Below are 17,834 nucleotides of genomic sequence, written 5' to 3'. Positions count from 1 at the left end.
CAGCGTCCTTGGGCTCCTGGCCAGTGGCCTTGAGGGGCTCATGGTCAATCACCTTAGGCAGGATCCAGGGACAGTGTCCATGAGGGAGACTGTGACACTCAAAAGAAGCATCTTCCAGGTGCCTGAGACACAGAGGGTGTTAGCAGCCCCCAGAGCCATTTCTCAAGGTCAGCTCTGTGCCGAGGTTAGAAATCTTGAGTTAGCGAAGGGGAGCTGGAGAGGCCCTGCAGAGGCCGGAGCCTCAGGTGTGAGATGGCTGGGCGGGTCCGGGCCTCGCCGCTTTCTGGTACTGCCATGAACGGAGTCCACTCGGCAGACGGCTGGGCACTCGCAGGGGGACAGGCCCATTCTAGGCAGCTCAGGCAGCCCCTCCGAGCCCCTGGCTGTTCCCATTTTAATCACCATTTAAAAACTCAGGCCCTAAACCATCTCCCATGTCCCTAATGCTGGTGAGACCTAATGAACCAATGGTCATACCAAAGACAAAATGTGTCATGTGTGGAACCATCTAGTGTTTGGAGCAGATCTGTGTTACTGGATCCTTAAAACCACCTGGTAAGGGAGGGATGGGACTCCCGATGGCTGCAGCAGGTGACCTCTGAAGTCTCACCTGTTAGCTGAAGAACCTGAGAATGTGACTCCTGACTCCAGGTTGGGGGTTGGGTCAGCCAGTTTTTGTGTTGCTGTGACCAAAACACCCCACGAGAACTACTTAGAAGAAGAAAAGAATGTTTTGGCTCATGGTTTCGGAGGTTCAGTTCACGGCCCGTCGACACCATTGCTCTAGCCAGAGAGGAGGCAGGACATCAGGGTGGAAAGTGGCTCAGCTCAGGAGAGCCAGGAAGCAGAGAGAGAGCAAGATGCTGGGGGTGACCTACCTCCTCCAGCCACACCCCACCTGCCTACAGTTACAACCCGGGTAATCCATTAAAGTGGATTAATCCACTGACTAGGTTGCAGCTAGTCCTGTCACCTCTGACCTTTCTTGTGTTGTGTCCCACATGAGTCTGAGGGGACACCTCACATCTAGACCACAACAGCTCCCTAAGGGCTAAGGTGCTGGACAAGGACCAGGACCCTGCCTCTCCAGCTGATGGGTCAAGCACTGGATCACAAAAAGCGAAGCCTGGGGCCCCTCCCTCTGGGGCCCCCTCCTCTGTTATGATCCTCATGCCAACAGGGAAGTTTTGGAAACCAACTAGGATGAGCAAGGAAGGAGAAGGAACCACGGCCTTGGCCCAGCTCCCCCCACACCTCTGCCCCCTGCACCAATATGGTGGCTGCTCTGGGACGCCTCGCCTCCTGTCTGCAGCCTGGTGCTGCAGAGGGACAAGGGTGTGTCCCTCAGGCATACACGTCCTGTTCTCGGCATTGGCACTGAGCGTCCTTGGCCTGGGGACCCCACGTAAGAGCAGGGAAATGAGTTCTGAGGGCAGGTTCTGGCTTTGCATGAGAATACAGGCCACAGTGACGGTGGCACCTGTCACGTGGCTCAGTGATCTGCTAACTTCTAGTGTCCCTGGGAGGCCCGTCTGCCTTAGAAAGAAGAGCAATCATGTCTAGTCTGTGGGTTTTTTTGTTCCTTTGTTTGTTTTGTTAGTACCAGGGATTAAACCCAGGGGTACTTAACTATGACCTTAATACTGAGCTACATCCCCAGCCCTTCTTAGTTTTTATTTTGAGACAGGGTCTCACTAAGTTGCTTAGGGTCTCACTGAGTTAATGAGGCTGGCCTTAAACTTGCAATCCTCCTGCCTTAGCCTCTCAGGTGGCTGGGATCACAGGCGTGCACCCCAGCACCCGGCTGGTTGCTTGTGCCACTAACACGATCTTTTTCGTTTAGACCCCACTGTGTTTAATGGGAAAATAAAATTGAGGGGTAGGAGAGAAAAAAGCAAAATAAGGGAGACAATTACATCTGTCAAGATGAGCAAAGGGAGAGGGGCGGGGAGTGAAGTGGGGCACCTCTGTCGCCTGCGACTCCTCCAGCTGCTGCCCAAGGAAACGACTTAACAAGCCGGACAGATGAAGGGAGGGAGGATGGAGCCAGTGTGATCCATGAGGAGGAGGAATGGGCCCCCAAACAGTGGGAGAGGGAGTCACTCGGGCCTGTCACCTCACCTACCAGGCAAACCCCTTGAGCGCCAATCTTTCTTGGGTTTCTCTTTGCATGTTTGACCAAGGATGAGAACGCGGGGCGGGGGATGCTTTAAAAATAACCAGCCTGTAACCCCAGCAGCTTGGGAGGCTGAGGCAGGAGGGTCGTGAGTTCAAAGCCAGCCTCAGCAACTTAGCGAGGCCCTCAGCAACTCAGCGAGACCCTGTATCTAAATAAAATACAAAAAAGGGCTGGGGATGTGTCCCAGTGGCTAAGCACCCCTGGGTTCAATCTCCAATATATAATAATAATTATTATTATTGGTTTTACAAAGGTCACCTACACCAACCTGGCTTTTTGGACCCCAAGCCTGGAGAGTGACTTGGATCTGAGTCTCTGGGGACTCAGACTCAGAGGAGCCCTCACCTGGACCCAAGTCCCAGAAGTCAGGCTGAGAGCCGGGGTTTAGGAATTTGGGGATCAGGCCTCCCTATGGCCTCCTCCAGCCCCCGTGAAGGAGGGCTGAGGACCCTGCACTCCACAGAGGCTGCCCCCCCCCCCCGGAGCCCACTCCTGGCTCCCAGCCAGGACCAACAGGCGGCTCTGTGGGGAAGAGGCGGGGCAGACAGGCCTGGCCTAGAGTCCACGTACCGGCCTCGGGTCCCCGCGGTCCCCTCTGAGCAGAGCCATGTCGTGGGTGGAGCTGTGACCTCAGTCGATGAGCAAGATGAAACCCCAGCCTAGAAGCGCCTTGGTGTGCAGGGGACACGCTCCACGCGGTCCACAGCAGCCGAGGGACGGGAAGGCCGCCCACATGGTCCTCGAGGCACCCTGAATGTCCACCTTCCACTCTGCCGAGGCCCACACCTGGGCGAGAGGCGGAAAACTCACACACGGAGCCCGCGGAGCCCAGCATCCCTCACGTGCCACCTCCTCATCTCACTGGGATCCTCTGCCACCCTGTGGCGCTGGGGTTATGGGCCCATTGTGCCCACGAGGCCCAGAACATCTAAATAAACTGCCCTAGAAGGACCAGCTGGTTAATGGCAGAGCTCAGATACACACAGGTGGGCTTGAAGCCCATGGGCTGCCCAGGGTGGCCCGCTGACTTCCTGAGCTCTCTTCTACCTTTGCCACCCTCTGCCTCCTCTTCTGGCTCACAGGAGCCATTGGGACACTGCGAGTGATTGTCCAGGTTGTGCACTGCACAACTCCAGGTGGTGGTGGTGTTTCATTGTTGGGGTCACCTCACCCTCCACTGCAGCCCTGCTGTAGATGTGGGTGCATCCCCTTTCTCTTCCTAGTGATGCCTTTTGGTGAAAAGAGGTTCTTATTTTTAATATATTTAATTAATTAGTTATTATTTTTTTGTGCTGCATGATCAATGCTTTCTGCATCCTATCTAAGAAATTTTAAGCCAGGCCTAGTGGGCCACACCTATCATCCCAGAGATACGGGAGGCCAAGGCACGAGGATGGCAAGTTCAAGGCCATCCTGAGTGACTTAGTGAGACCCTGTCTCAAAATAAAAATAAAAAGGGCTGGGGAGGCAGCTCAGGGGTAGAGCTCCCTGAGTGCAATCCCTAGTCCCACGCAGGTGGGGAGGGGAGAAGCCCTGGATTGTTCTCCAAAGTCATAAAGATGTGCTCTCTGTTCTCTCCTGTACCTTTCCCATGAGACCTGGAAGTGCCTGGGATGGACTTTGTAGGTGTGGTGTGAGTCAGGGGTCAGGTGCTTGGCCATCGTCCATGTGGAAAGCCAGTGGGGCCAGCAGGTGTGTTACAGGTATGTCAGCCTCCAGTGACCTGCTCGGCCGTCACTGCCATCGTGCGTTGACTGGCGATCTGCGTGCACTCGTCTCTGATTTTATTCTCCCTCTGTCTGCTCGTCTTCCTTTCTACATGTCAGTGTGGTCCTGTCTTGGGTCCAGGATCCCTTTGGACACCAAACGTGCAGGTGGTCAATGCCCCTAGACAGCAGTGTTTGCAGGTAACCGGCACACGTCCTTCTGTGTACTTGAACCAGCTCTAGATTTACTGTGACGCCTGATACCAGGTAAATGCCATGCATCCTGTTGTCCTTTAGGGACTAGTGACAGGAAATGAGAGTCAGAGCGTGTTGAGCACAGAAGCAAGTTTTCCCAGATAAAAACTCTGGGCCCGCAGTTGGTGAATCGGGGGCCCACAGCTGGCAGACACTGAGGGCCAGCTGTACTGCCCTGTAATTGCTAGGGTTCGGCAGGACCTGGGAGCCGGCAGTTGATCTCCCACCTTGCTCCTCAGGATGGCCATGGCTACTGTCGGTGAGGGCCAGGCCTGGTGGGGACTCCCAAAGCATGTTGTGAAGACCTAGTGGACACTAAGGAAGAGGCAGGTTTGAGCAGATTAGCATGTTCCCAGGTTGGCCTTGGTCACTGTGCAGGGAATACAGGTTGGTTAGAGGAGCTGAGCAGCCATCAGGACTTTCCGCGGCTGACGTGACCATTGTCAGGTAAAGCAAGTGTTCCCGGGAGCCAAGAGCGGCACCCTCTAGCACCCTAGCTCCCTGCTCTCTGCCCAGCGGCCCTCCCCTTTCTCAGCCCTCATTCCTCCCACATGTTCCTTCTGCCACTGGGCCTTTGCATAGGTGTTTCCACTGTCTGGTTCTGGACCCCATCCCTTGGCCTGCTCTCATCCTTCACACTTTGCTCAGATGGCTTTTTTGTGTACTGGGGATCAAATCTGGGGCCTCACACCTGCTGGTGAGACCCTCTACACTGAGCTATATCCACAGCCTTTTTTATTTTATTTTAAAACAGGGCCTCGGTAAGTTGCCCAGGCTGGCCTTGAACTTGCCATGCCCCTGCTGCAGCCTCCTGAGCATCACAGGTGGGAGCCTACACCTGGCTTCGGACACCTTTCCCACCAAAGCCTTCCTTGAGGCTGGTGGATGACAATGCAGTCACAGCAAGAGTGACACGCAGTCAAAGTTCATCCAGCCGCCACCGGTGCCAGTCTGCCCTGGACGTGGGAACAGCACTCAGCAAACCAGGGCGGCCCTTTCTGACCGGGGGCATACTCGTGGGAGGGAGCCATCAGGGAGGAACACAATGCATCGGTGCTTGAGGGTCCTCAGAAGAAACCTTAACCTCGCTGTCACTGCCTCTGGGACTTAGAGCAAGTCACATCACTTTTCTGAGGTGGGGACTTTTTCCCTGCCTGTAAGGGCTCATCTGAAGCTGTCCTCCCCCTTGGACAATAGAGAAGCCCTTCCCTAGGGTAAGATAGCTGCCGGCCGCTGAGGTCCACTGCGGAGTTCCCAGCAGGGGAAAGGAGCCCCGCCCCGGAGGCAAGGGGTGGGGGGAGACCCGGCCCCCAGGGCTCCACACCCCCCAGGGTTCTGCACCCCCAGCTCCCCTCCCCACTTCCCACTCTCACCTCTTTTCCTGCTGCACAAGCTCTTCACGCCCTGAGACCCTCAAAGAGACAGCGTTGAGGTAAAAAGGAGCCCCATCTTCTTCAGGCCGACTTGAGCAAACCTGGTGCCTTCCACCCGCGGTGTCTCGAGGTTTCACTTGAGCAGTGAGAACCGTGGACGGCTGATCCGCAGCCTGCCAGTGACCAGCTCATGCTGGAGAAGTGGAGAGCGCATGTCCACGTGGTTTAAAAGAATCACATGTGACTCAGGGGCCACTAGCTGAGCGCCAGCCTCCAGCTCCTCGTCCCCCACGCTCCTTAACTTGCTCCTCTGGCCACTCCTTATGACCGGGGCGGGATGGGGTGACCCTCGGATCAGGCCAACACCCAGGACTCTGGGAACCGTGGCGCACTGAGCAGACCAGCCCTGACCTCGCCATGCTCCCAGCTCACGGGCCACCTGGTGACCAGGATTTGAAGCCAGTGTCCTCCGTGCAGTGACCGCGCTCAGCTCCCATCGCACTGCACGGGGGGAGAAGCAGGCGCAGCGCCCTTCCCTAGAGGAGAGGGCAAACCTTAATCGCTGAGCCTGGGGCTTATTTTTCTGTTTGAGCTGCCCTGGATGTTTGAAGATGTTCTTTGAAGGGAAAAATGATTCCAGGAAAGAACCTTCTGGTATCGAAAACTCTAGGATCTTCATGGGATGAAGCATTAAAGCATAAAAGAAAAAAAAAACAAAACAGGTTTTTCTGTCTTCAGGTTCAGTGCTGTGCAGCTTCTCCGGGGGGCTGTCTGCACACGTGGGTCCAGGCGTAGCCTTGCCGTGCTCAGTGGTCATCACAGCTGTGGCCACAGACAGCTTGATCCTTGGAAGAGCTCATCAGAAGGAGGATCGGTGGGGAAGGCCGGGGGCCGGGGTGCAGCTCAGGGTGCCTGTGTTTGCCCAGCTACGAGGTGCTGCGTTCCATCCCCAGCAAACAAACAGGGAACCTTCCAGAAGCCAAGGGCAGGGGCTTCCACAGCCAGGGAGGGGTGTTTCAGGAGAGCCCTTCCTGCAGGCCACCACCCACTGTGTGTTGACCATCTGGGTCCTTCTGAACCTGGCCTGACCAAAGATCTGCAGCAAGTGGACTTCTGGGCCACCCTGGGAAACAGCCCCATCCCCCAGAGTCCAGGAAGGAAGTGGTCATCTCCACCCTGATGGGGGGGGGGGCAGGCAGGACTGTTGGCCCTCCATGTGACTGTCACATGATTTAGTGGCATTTTCCCTTGCTGTATAACCCCCAAGGTCCTGTAGCTCTCAGGAGAAGACTTACTTGAGACACAAACTGCACGTAGAAGGCGTCACCTGGTGCTTCTGACTGGCCAGTGTATACCAGGGTTCCCCTCCTTGGGTGTGTTCCCCAGAACGAAGGAAATGCATTTGCCAGTTTATCATGAATGACATTACGGGGGACACAGTGAGCACCATATAGAGAGACGCCTCGGGCAGGTGAAGGGCCAGTGGAGGGGGCTTCCATGTCCCGCTGGCTGGATCGTCCTCCCATCCCTCAGCAACTGGAGGCCCCCAAGGCTGGTCAGAGTGACGCAAAAGCTGACTAAAACACCAGCCTAATAAACCCCTGTTTATAATTGCATGTGTTCTATTGGTTCTGTTCCCCTGGAGAATCTGACGGGTACAATCCCAGCTTAGTGACCTGAACTTCAATGCATGCAAGGATGGAACTGGTCTGGTAAAGTCCCCTGCGACCACCCAGCAGGACAGGGAGCCCCAATCTGCAGTTCCACTGGAACGGGCCGTTATAATGGAGGATGGAGCAGATTCCTATAAAAATAAGAACTCAGAAAGTGGGGGGACGTTTACAAGCCCACAGGATGGATTTGTCAATCGTGGTGTCTGCGTGGGCATTGTGGACAGAGCTGCCACAGGACCGTCACCAGAGGGAATAATGGTGGATCCCAACAAGACACCAGAAAACCCCTGGTGCCGCGCCTCAGGGAGGCAGCAGCTTGGCTGGGTGCTCACCGAACGAGAACCGAGGTCATTTTGATGCCCAGTTGCCTGGGGAGTGAAATGGGCCATGCCCTTCACGGTGTCGATCAAATCTCGCCTTATTTACTAGCAGCCATGACAGAGGAGGCTTGGGTTGACCAGAGAACATCGTTCAGCACTTTATGTGAATACATGTCTGTCAAACAAATGAATTTTTATTCTGATTGAAAGGCCCAACTTTACCTTCTTAGCTGACTCTGTGTTCCTTGGCATATGTGACTCTGGGACCCTGGGTCAGCCGTGTGTGTGGTACAGTGACATGTGGCACATGGGTCGCTGCTCACAGTCCACAACAAATGTGCTGAGTGGAGGTCATAAAAACTCAGCTGCCATGAAACTTTTGTGCTCATATTGTGCTCTGTGGATGGCAAAGACCTCATTCACCTGACCCTCACGGTCTCCAGGTGGGAGAGGCAGGGTCCACGGATAAGCAGGGTCCACGGATAAGCAGCCCCTGCATGCTCTCAGCAGCAGCCCAGGGCACGCGTCTACATATGCACTGCCTGCCCCCAAAGATGGTCCTGGCAAGTGACTTCTTGGGGAAGGGCATGTGCAGAGTTGCTTCCTTCCTTTTGCTGTAAGCCGTAGCTCTCCCAGTGTGTGACCAAAGGCTTTGATGGAACACTGCAAACTAAGAATGGCAGATGCAAATACGTGCATCCAATTGGATCTTCATCTCACTGCCTTCGACTTCTATAACCAAAGGACTGGACACCTCCCAGGCTCCAAACCCACGTGGTGACTAATCCATGCCCCTACCCTAGAAATCCGCCTCATGGGAGTGGAAAGAAAGAAGCGCCCCTCCCCTGTGCTGCAGACCCCCCCCCCCACTGCCCCACATCCTGTGACTCACAGGACTTGGGCTCCTGGGCACAAAGAACCCCACAGGGAGCATGTGTGGCCCGTGCCAGGTGTTCTTCCACACCTCCTTAAAACATGCCCGGGCAAGCCGTGGGGGATGGCGTTTTCTCGTCTCTCCCCCTGAGTCTTCTGTGGTCAGAGGCTCAACAGACCCCGAGCCTGAGCCACTCTGCAGAGTAGCCATCTCCGCACCAGCCTCCGAGCCTCAGGCTTGGAGATTGGCACAGCGCTGGCAGCGCTGCCTGCTGGAGGGAGATTGCTCCCCCTGCCTTTCCACTATCGCCAGGGTCTGGGAAGCGGCTCCCTTGCCAGATTCACTGGGAGGATTCGACGCCTTCTGACCAAACTGAAGCCGAGCTCCCTGTTACCAGAGGGGGTTGGTAGAGCCCCTCCGCTCACAAGGCCCAAGAGTTTGTATCTTTACATGAATCAAATCATTACATTCTCTTCTCCCTTTTTCTCTTTCTATTTAAGTATTTTTCCATTAGAATTTCAGCTTTCTGAGAGCAAGGACCCTATCTCACCCACCTCCTGGAATCACACCTGGCATATAATAAAGGTTCAGTATATACGCACTGTGTTGATTGACTTTTCAAAGTTGATCATTGAAATGTTCTGAGCTCAGAAATGCAATACGACTTCTCTGTTGCCTCCCCTTGCCTTGAATTACCCTGCACCCCCTCTCTGAGGGTGAAATGACAGTGTTTTTGATGGTGCCAGGCCTGGTGTTACACACTCTACTTTGAACCCACTTAAACCTTAAGACACTGGCATTATTGTTATCTGCATCTTTATAATAAGACAATGAACCCAAGATTTTGAGATGAAGTGATTTTTCCAGCTCTCCTGACTGTAAGTGGATGAGCAGGGATTTGAACCAGGTCCCGCTGGCTGCCCAGTCCGTACCTGTGACCAGGTGTCCGTCGGTGGTGAGATCGACCACCCCATGTGATGATCTTAGAGACTCACCATTTCATTAAAATCCCAGCTGGAATGAAAGCAGGGCTGGCACGTCAAGGTCCGGGAACTTGGACGGATAATGACAAAGAAACCCACCTGGGTGAGCAGCTCACAGCAGACCGCGTCCATCATCGCACACAGAGACTACACTCTTGTGCACAGGACCGTGGCTGAGGCTCTGGGGTAGCGCTATCCCAGGAGCACTCACTGGGGGGATCAGCAAAGCTGGGTCACTGGGGTGGTGTCATCCTCCGTGGAGCCACATCACTGTCCGGCCTCCCCAGATTGCACAGAGGAGGGGTAGATGTGCCTGCCCGCCCCCCACTCCAATCTCTGAACTTAGTAGGAGAGTCTCGTCTTTGTAAAACTGAATTTTATCATGGTGACACCACACACACACACACACATACACAGATACCAAAGTTCTTCACCCAAATCACTAAGGATGGGCAGCATCTGGCCACAGTTTGCCCAGGCTGAGGACAAACATCAGGCACTTACACCAAAATTCTCTTCTTCAGACTTGACTTTGTTGAAGGAATGACAGGCCCTCAGCAGGGATGTTTCTTGGCTTGATTCATTTTTACTCTGAGAGCTGCCTGATGGTCACATTCTAATCGTTCTCTCCCTATGTGTATTCTTTTTAAAAAAATTAATTTGTTTTAATTAGTCATACATGACAGTACCATGCATTTATGCACTTTGATATATCATACGTAGATGGGATACAATTTCTCGTTTTTCTGAGGGTACATGCTGTAGAGTCACATCAGTCAGGCAGTCACATATGGATATAAGGTAACAATGTCTGCTTCGTTCCACTCTCCCTCCTATCCCCATCTCTCCTCCCGTTCTTCTCTCTCCTCTACCTAATCTACAGTAACTATTCTTCCCCAGTGCACCCACCGTTTATTGTGAATTAGCATCCACATATCAGAGAGAACATTAGCCTTTTGGTTTGGGGGATTGGCTTATTTTGCTTAGGACAATATTCTCCAACTCCATCCATTTACCAGCAAATACCATGATTTCATTCTTCATTAAAGATGAGTAATATTCCATTGAATAGATATACTGTTGAGGGCCACAGCCAAGTCGGGATGACACATGGCATTTTTGCCAGAACGGAGTGGTTGAGAGGTGATGCAGGCGAGCCATTGAGATGATGATGGTTATGTTAAGCTGTGTATTCAATTGTATATTAGACCCCTGCTGTCTGACTAGGCCTGCTACTTTGGAGTTCTCATGGGGATTCCTGGGGAGTTCAAGTTGGTTGGGGAAGTGCCGGAGGAGGGATTTCCGGAGGAGGGATTTCCGGAGGAGGGATTTCTGGTTGGTGTGTGGTGTGTCCCGGGAGAAGGCCGCGTGCGTGGCGTTCGAAGGAGTTGGGAAATAAAGTTTGTTCCTGCTTGAGTGGCTCGTGATTTGTGCCCAGCCAGACTGCGGCAATATACCACATTTTTTTTTATCCATTCACCTACTGAAGGGTGTCTAGGCTGGTTCCATAGTTTAGCTATTGTGAATTGAGCTACTATAAACATTGATGTGGCCACATCACTGTAGTATGCTGATTTTAAGTCCTTTGGGTAAAATCTTTACCACATGCACCTCAGATAAAGCATTAATCTATAGGATATACAAAGATCTCAAAAAACTTAACACCAAAAAAAAAAAAACAATAAATGAGCCAGGATCTGAGCAGACACTTCACAGAAGGAAAAATACAACAGATCAACAAATATATGAACACATCTCTAGTATGTGTGTTTTAACATTGATTCTTCTAGTCCAAATACATGGAATATCTTTCTGTGTGTTTATGTCTCCTTCAATTTCTTCCATCAGCGTTTCATATTTTTTAGTGTTGAGTTCTTTCACCTTGGTGATTATATTTATTTCCAGTATTTATTTATGTTTTTAAATAATATACAAGATCATGCTGTTTGTTGACAGGGACAAATTAATTTGCTCAAGACCCTGATTTGATTATGACACCATGTGTATGTGTAATGAAACACACGTTGCAATCCATAAATATGTGCAATTATTGTGTGTCAATTAAAAACAAAGTAAAAATATTAATAATGAAAACAATAGACAAGGGCTGCAGAACGCCTGGAGTCTCTGAAGCCTCTAACCTGGCTCTGCTAGCCATCCAGGGCCTCGGCCCAGAACCCCACACAGGGGTGGCTTGCTCCTGATGATTGGCATCCCAGCCGAGAGCTAGGCACACATAGTGTGTGTACGTGAGTGTGCGTGTGCGTGTGTGTGTATGTGTGTGTGCATGTGTGTGTATGTGTGCATGTGTATCTGTGTACGTGTGTGTGCGTGTGTGTGTACGTGTGTGTGCGTGTATGTGTATGTGTGCGTGTGTGCGCATATGTATGTGTGTACGTGTGCGTGTGTGTGCATGTGTGTGCGTGTGTGTGCATGTGTGTGCGTGTGTATGTGTGTGTGCATGTGAGTGTGTGTGCACGTGTATGTGTGTACGTGTATGTGTGTACGTGTGTGCATGGGTGTGCATGTGTATGTGTGTGTACGTGTGTGTACGTGTGTGTACATGGGTGTGCACGTGTATGTGTGTGTACCTGTGTGTGCGTGTATGTGTATGTGTGCATGTGTGCATATGTATGTGTGTGTACCTGTGCGTGTGTGTGCATGTGTGTGCGTGTGTATATGTGTGTACGTGTGTGCATGTGTGTGTACGTGTGTGCATGGGTGTGCACGTGTATGTGTGTGTACATGTGTGTACGTGTGTGCATGTGTGCATGTGTATGTGTGTGTACGTGTGTGCACATGTGTGCATGTGTATGTGTGTGTGCGTGTGTGTATGTGTGCGTGTGTGGTGGGCATGAGCACACCCTGGAGTCCCAGCATCACCCCTTCTAGGGAACCCGCCTGGAGACCAGGTTGAGAGGACGCTCTGGCAATGGTAAATGGACTTGCCCCTGGACTTGGCCCTCATCTTCCTCTCCAAGGCCAACCCAAGACCCAGGATTCCAGATCTCAAGCTGGTAACCGTGGCCAGTGCTAGGTTGATAACTCAAATGCAAGTGCCCAGTTGCATTTGTATTTCAGATAAATAACCAAAAAATTTAAGTATGTCCCAAATATCCCACAGGACATACTTATACTAAAAGTTCCGTGTTTGTGTGAAATTCACATTTTCTTGGGGCATCCTGTACCTGCTTGTTTTTCCTAAGCACCCCTCACCTGCATGACTGTTAGGCCTGCTGCTCCAGTCTCAGCAGGATCTAGTGAGGAACAGCACTGTCCTTTATACTGCTGCTTATTTTCTAACCCTGACTCCACCATTATAGGCTACAGGACCTTGGACAAGTCATCGAACCTCACTGGGCCTCAGTATTCTCATCTGTAAAACAGGGTTATGCTTTCATCTGCCTTCTGTTGCTATAACGAAACTCCTGACACTGAGTAATTTATTAAGAATAGAAATTATTTAAGTTATGTTTCTGAAATTAAGTCTTGATGTCAAATGCCGTCACCTGTTCAGGCCTTGGGACATCTGTAGGGTCCTGAGGCAGCACAGGGCCTCACATTACTACACAGACCAAGCTCTCTCCAGCTCATCTCCCTTCTTATGAAGCCACTAAGGTCATCATGGGGGCCCCAGGTCAAGATCTCATCTGATCCTTGTCACCTCCCTAAGGCCTCACAAATGCCATTAAGGTTTGACTTGGGGAGTTTCCAGCCCCAAACTTTAGGAGACAAGCTCAAACCAAGCAGGATTATAACAACATCCTTGGACAAATGTACTGATTCACAGACCAGCAGCAGGAGAGGACACCCTCAGGTCAGCGGGGCTGCTGGTCATTTCCGTGAAGAATGAGAACGGACTCGTCCTGCAGGACCGAGGAGGGCCTGACTGTCCCCCGGCCTCTTCCCGGTGCGGACGCGTTTCCGAAGGCCTGCCAAGGTAATGAAGCTACGGGGTCTCAGCTGGGCTTCTTATTTTATTTTATTTTGAACACACAAAAGATGGAATTCACGTGTTACGATATAAACAGATAAAAATCTTCCGACGAGTTGGCAGGATGGCACCCCAAACATGAAACGCTAATGGGAACACAGCAGGTGTGTGTGCGCCACGTCACTCCCCGTTCCTGGTCCTGCTGGCTACTTGGCAGCCGCCCTGGGAATCTCGAAATGACTGACACATCTATTTTCACGGCTTTGCCTGCCAAGACGAAGACTCACTGGAACAATTGGATTTTCTCTCTGCAGGGCAGGGCTGCCCAGGGTTTGGAAGGACCCGAAAGCAGGGTCCGGTGGAGGGCCTCGTGCTTATGCACCCCAGCCCCCTCTCTTCTCTGCCAGAGCATCCCTCGGGGTGCAAACTCACTACAGGTCTGGACGCACCGTGTCTGCAAATTCTGCCACCTCGTCTGTCTCCCCTTCCCCGACACAGACGGCGTTGGAAAGCCTTCAGTGAGCGTGAAAGGCAAATGGATGCTGGAGCGAGGGCTGCCACTCCCCAGGCGATGCAGACGGAGAAGGAGCAGGCACTCATGAGCCCCATGATCTCTCCATCCAGCCTCTACCACGCTTGAAGGATGGACAGGCGGGCAACGTGGAGAGAGCCAGGCCAGCTCCCTGCCCTGGGGAGGGGCAGTCCAGTTGGTCAGAGAGAAATCAAGGAAAGAGCCGAGTGAGATGGCAGGGAAGTTCACAGTTTCCTGGGGGGTCTCCTATCGAGGAGCAGGGGCTGGAAGTGGAAGCCACAGAGAAGGCCCGGCTCCTGGGGCCGAGCTCAGTTCTCCCCAGTGAGCTCCTAAAACTGACCAGGGATCCTCAGATGAGGGGCTGTGGCCAAGGGGGTGGATTGTAACTCATCACTGACAATTCATCAAATAGGCCTCAAGTCTGGTCCAGGGGCCTTTTCAAACTGACCCTAACGCTCTGTATTCAACATCTGGGCTCCCCATTCCACATCGCCATTCCTTGTTTCATATTTCAGTATTTGAGAGATTTTAAAATAATAATTTAGTGAATGTTCGTTTTGCTTGGATCTGGTTAAGAGCATGAATCAGACAGCCTCCTAATTTTTTTTTCCTGAAGAAAAGTTATTTCAGAGGAAAGCAAGCCCTCTGGGTCCTCAGACCTACTGTCTCTCTCATGGGTTAGAGCTGAAGGATCCCTGGCCCGGGAGTCCAGTCTTCCTCAATTGTGAGAGCAGGACTTCTGCTTGACCCTCCCCGAGGGGCTGCAGGTTCTGCCAGGAGCGCTCACCAGAGGATCTGGGATCACGAATCTCTCCAGGTCCAGGAGAGGAGGAGAGGTGGGGATGGCCAGCCAGGGCTGGGAGAGAGGTCAGAGCACACTCTAGCTGGGGACCCAGAGCTGTCCCCCATCAGGTGAGTGGAGACGGGTCCTGGGTGGGGCGGAAATGCGTCACATCCTGGGCCTGCAGCAGGTGGCGCCCATCTCTCTGGGATAACCTCAGGTCATTTCTAGGGTTTTCCCAGGATCCGTGGTTTTCTCTTTCCTTCATTGGCTGCTGATCCTGGTGTCCCCTCTGTCACCCGAGATGGGGTTGGAGTTGAGGTGAGTCTGCTCCTCAGCCCAATTAGGACCACTTTGCCCAGCCTGATGAGTGTCCCCATTCTGGAGTGGGGAGAACTTTAAGCGATCAGGGCAGTCACCCAGTTACTTGAGAGAGCACCAAAGCTGACGTGGTGATCTGGAACCCTTTTTTCCTTCATTTCCTCCTTTTTACAAAACATAAAAGTTGACTTTATTATACATAACTCAGAATATACCATCCATTTTAAAATCACACGCATGCACGTCACCACCTGGGGCTGCCCACTGCAGATTTGGATGCTGGGTCTTCTCAATCTCCATCCATCTCCATTTCTATTAACAGCTGGATCACGCTGTACATACTGCTCTGTGACTCTGGGCTCATACGCGACAAGGAGTTCCTCTGGGGGTGGTTTAATTAAATCTGCCACAATGTTCTTGGCTACAGGCCAACTCTGCTCAGTCTGAGACTGGAAGACGGGTTCTTGAGGACTTTGAGGCAGAGGCCGGGAGGACTCATAGAAAAGTCCAGTGGGCCACAGTCTGACGGCCCTTTGACACGCCGTGTGTGTCTGTTGGTGTCTCGAGGCCTCCAACCTCACAGAGGCATCACGGCCCCACTCCTACGTCCTTGTGAGGACCCTTCACCCTCAGCATGGCCAGGACAGGGCGCATGCCCGCAGACAGGTCTGGGGTAATGGTGCGCTGTGTCCCCCTTTCGTTAGTTTGTTGAGAGGTTGAGGACTTGTCATCAACACCTGCTGCTTTGACACGTGTTGAAACCGTTGGTTAAAGTTGGCCCCTGACTCTGACCCGGGCGGTGGCGAGCTTTTCTGTTAATTCTCTCTCTGTCTCAGGTTCACTGTTGATGTGACCCAGCCTCAGGGGACACCACGTCTGGGTGGGAGCCCGGGCAGCCTCTCGGGGCAAAAGCCAAGCTCCTGCTGTCCTGGCCGGCTTTCTGCATCAGACCAAGGAACGTGAAAGATGGGAGCTGGCATAATGGGGGCCGAGGGTGCCGATCTGAAGTGAAGGACGAAGTCACAACAGGCTTGGGAGCCTCCAGAGCCAGCCAGCCCGGGGCTGCGGCCCGAGTCACCTCCCCTCGCTGTTGTCATGGATGTCGCTCATTGTTGAGAGCCTTCACTTGCCAGGGCGCAGCCCTGCTCTCTAAATAGCCGCAGGATGAGCTGCGACTGAAGGCAGGCGTGCTGAGTGAAGGTGCTGTCATTTGGTGTCACGTTCTGACATCCCATGCCGCTCTTGCCTCTAATCAGGCTGACAGCAAGAACCAAGACCTCAGGGGACAGTCATGTGGGGCTTCTGGACAGGGCACAGTGTGGCCCCCAGCAGCTCTTGTCCTGCCAAATCAGAATCCTGCAAAGCCAAGGTCAAATCTGCTCTGCAGTGGTCACTGTCACATAGGATGCGCTGTGTATGCTGGAGCCTGCTGTATACACAGAGAACCCTGCAAGCGGCTCGAGCCCCGTCCCAGTGCACAGGCAGGGGAACACGGGGGTTCACAGCCCAGGGAAGGAGGAGTCCTTCAGAGGAAGTTCCTCAAAGCAGATGACCGGGTGCCGCAGTCTGGCTGGGCACAAATGCCGCAGTCTGGCTGGGCACACAATCACGAGCCACCACACAGCTTGTAGATTCAAACAGCAACTCTTTATTCCCGAACTCACACCAGCCGTCTACAATCACGTTCTGGGGAAATCCACGTTCTCTTCCCAAATCCACCTTCTCTCCCAAATTCACCTCCACTGGGCTTCTATCTCCAAAATATACTGTCTGAATCCCGTGAGAACTCAAGGGGAACTCAGGCAGCAGGATACGCCCTATTCCCAGCAGGAATAATCTTAAACCTTAAACCTGGAACCTAAACTGGGAACGCCCTAAACACGATTATCTTAAAACCGGGAACACCCTAATCTGCCTTGGTCCTTGAGCAAGGTCACGTACATTCAATGTCACTGCAACATGGGGTACGCTGGCAAGGAAATTGTCATACCTACTTGGCTAATGGCTCCCAGCAACTGGGCACCCGGCACCAGGGGTGACCTTGCTGACTCCACAGTCAGGAGACTCAGGCAGTGAAGCAAGAGCCAGGACACCCCAGATGCCTGGGGGGCTGTTCTGCCAAGACGGGGTGAGGGGCGGCGATGGACGCAGGTGAGGGAGCCGGGATGTGGACAGACCTCTCAGGGCCACCTGGTGGGCAGCCAGCTCCACACACTGGACCTGGCGGGGAGCACTGCTGCAGTGTGACTCGGGCAGCCCGGGGAGTGGGTTCTGAATGCCCAGTGTGACCTCATAAAGCCTCAAGTGTGTCGTGAAATAGCCCATTTTTCCTACCGAAGACCAGCCTAGAAAGTTCCCATTAAAGAGGGAATTCTGAAAAGAAACGAAGAAGGGGAAACGGTCTACCCCAAATGCCTTTTTGCTTTTTATTTCATAGTAGAAAATGGGGGGAAATACAGAAGCACATAGAGAAGACATAGAGAGCTAGTGAATATGTACCCAACAGTGACGATGAGCCCCACGTTCTCCAGGGTCAGGTGACAGAGTGGCTGTCACTCTGAAACTCTAGCTCAGATCCTGAACAAACGGCTTAATATCACCACACAGGCGTTCTCTTTTGCCATGCGGAATATCCTAAAAATGCAGTTCTTAGAGACTGTTCTTCCTTGCTGAGGCAATGAACCATCTGATTGGCTTACACATTGTAAAGCGTTTATTTTAAATCACTTAGTATCTCAACAGTCTGTCGTGAACATATTCACGCATAAACTTAATCTACCACGAGCTGTTTCCTTAGGAAGAGTCTCAAGAAGAGTGCGTACGGCGAAGTATTCTGGGATTTTTCATCTGTGTTTCCACCAGAGTGTGGATTTCTTGCCAGCCGTCCCTCCACTGTGGAGAAA

Source organism: Marmota monax, unplaced genomic scaffold (assembly GCF_021218885.2).
Source record: "Marmota monax isolate L192 unplaced genomic scaffold, Marmota_monax_Labrador192_F-V1.1 WCK01_AAM20220418_F8-fsc00041, whole genome shotgun sequence".
Taxonomy (NCBI): domain Eukaryota; kingdom Metazoa; phylum Chordata; class Mammalia; order Rodentia; family Sciuridae; genus Marmota; species Marmota monax.
The sequence above is the reverse complement of the archived record's forward strand: the minus strand, read 5'-3'. Positions refer to the sequence as shown.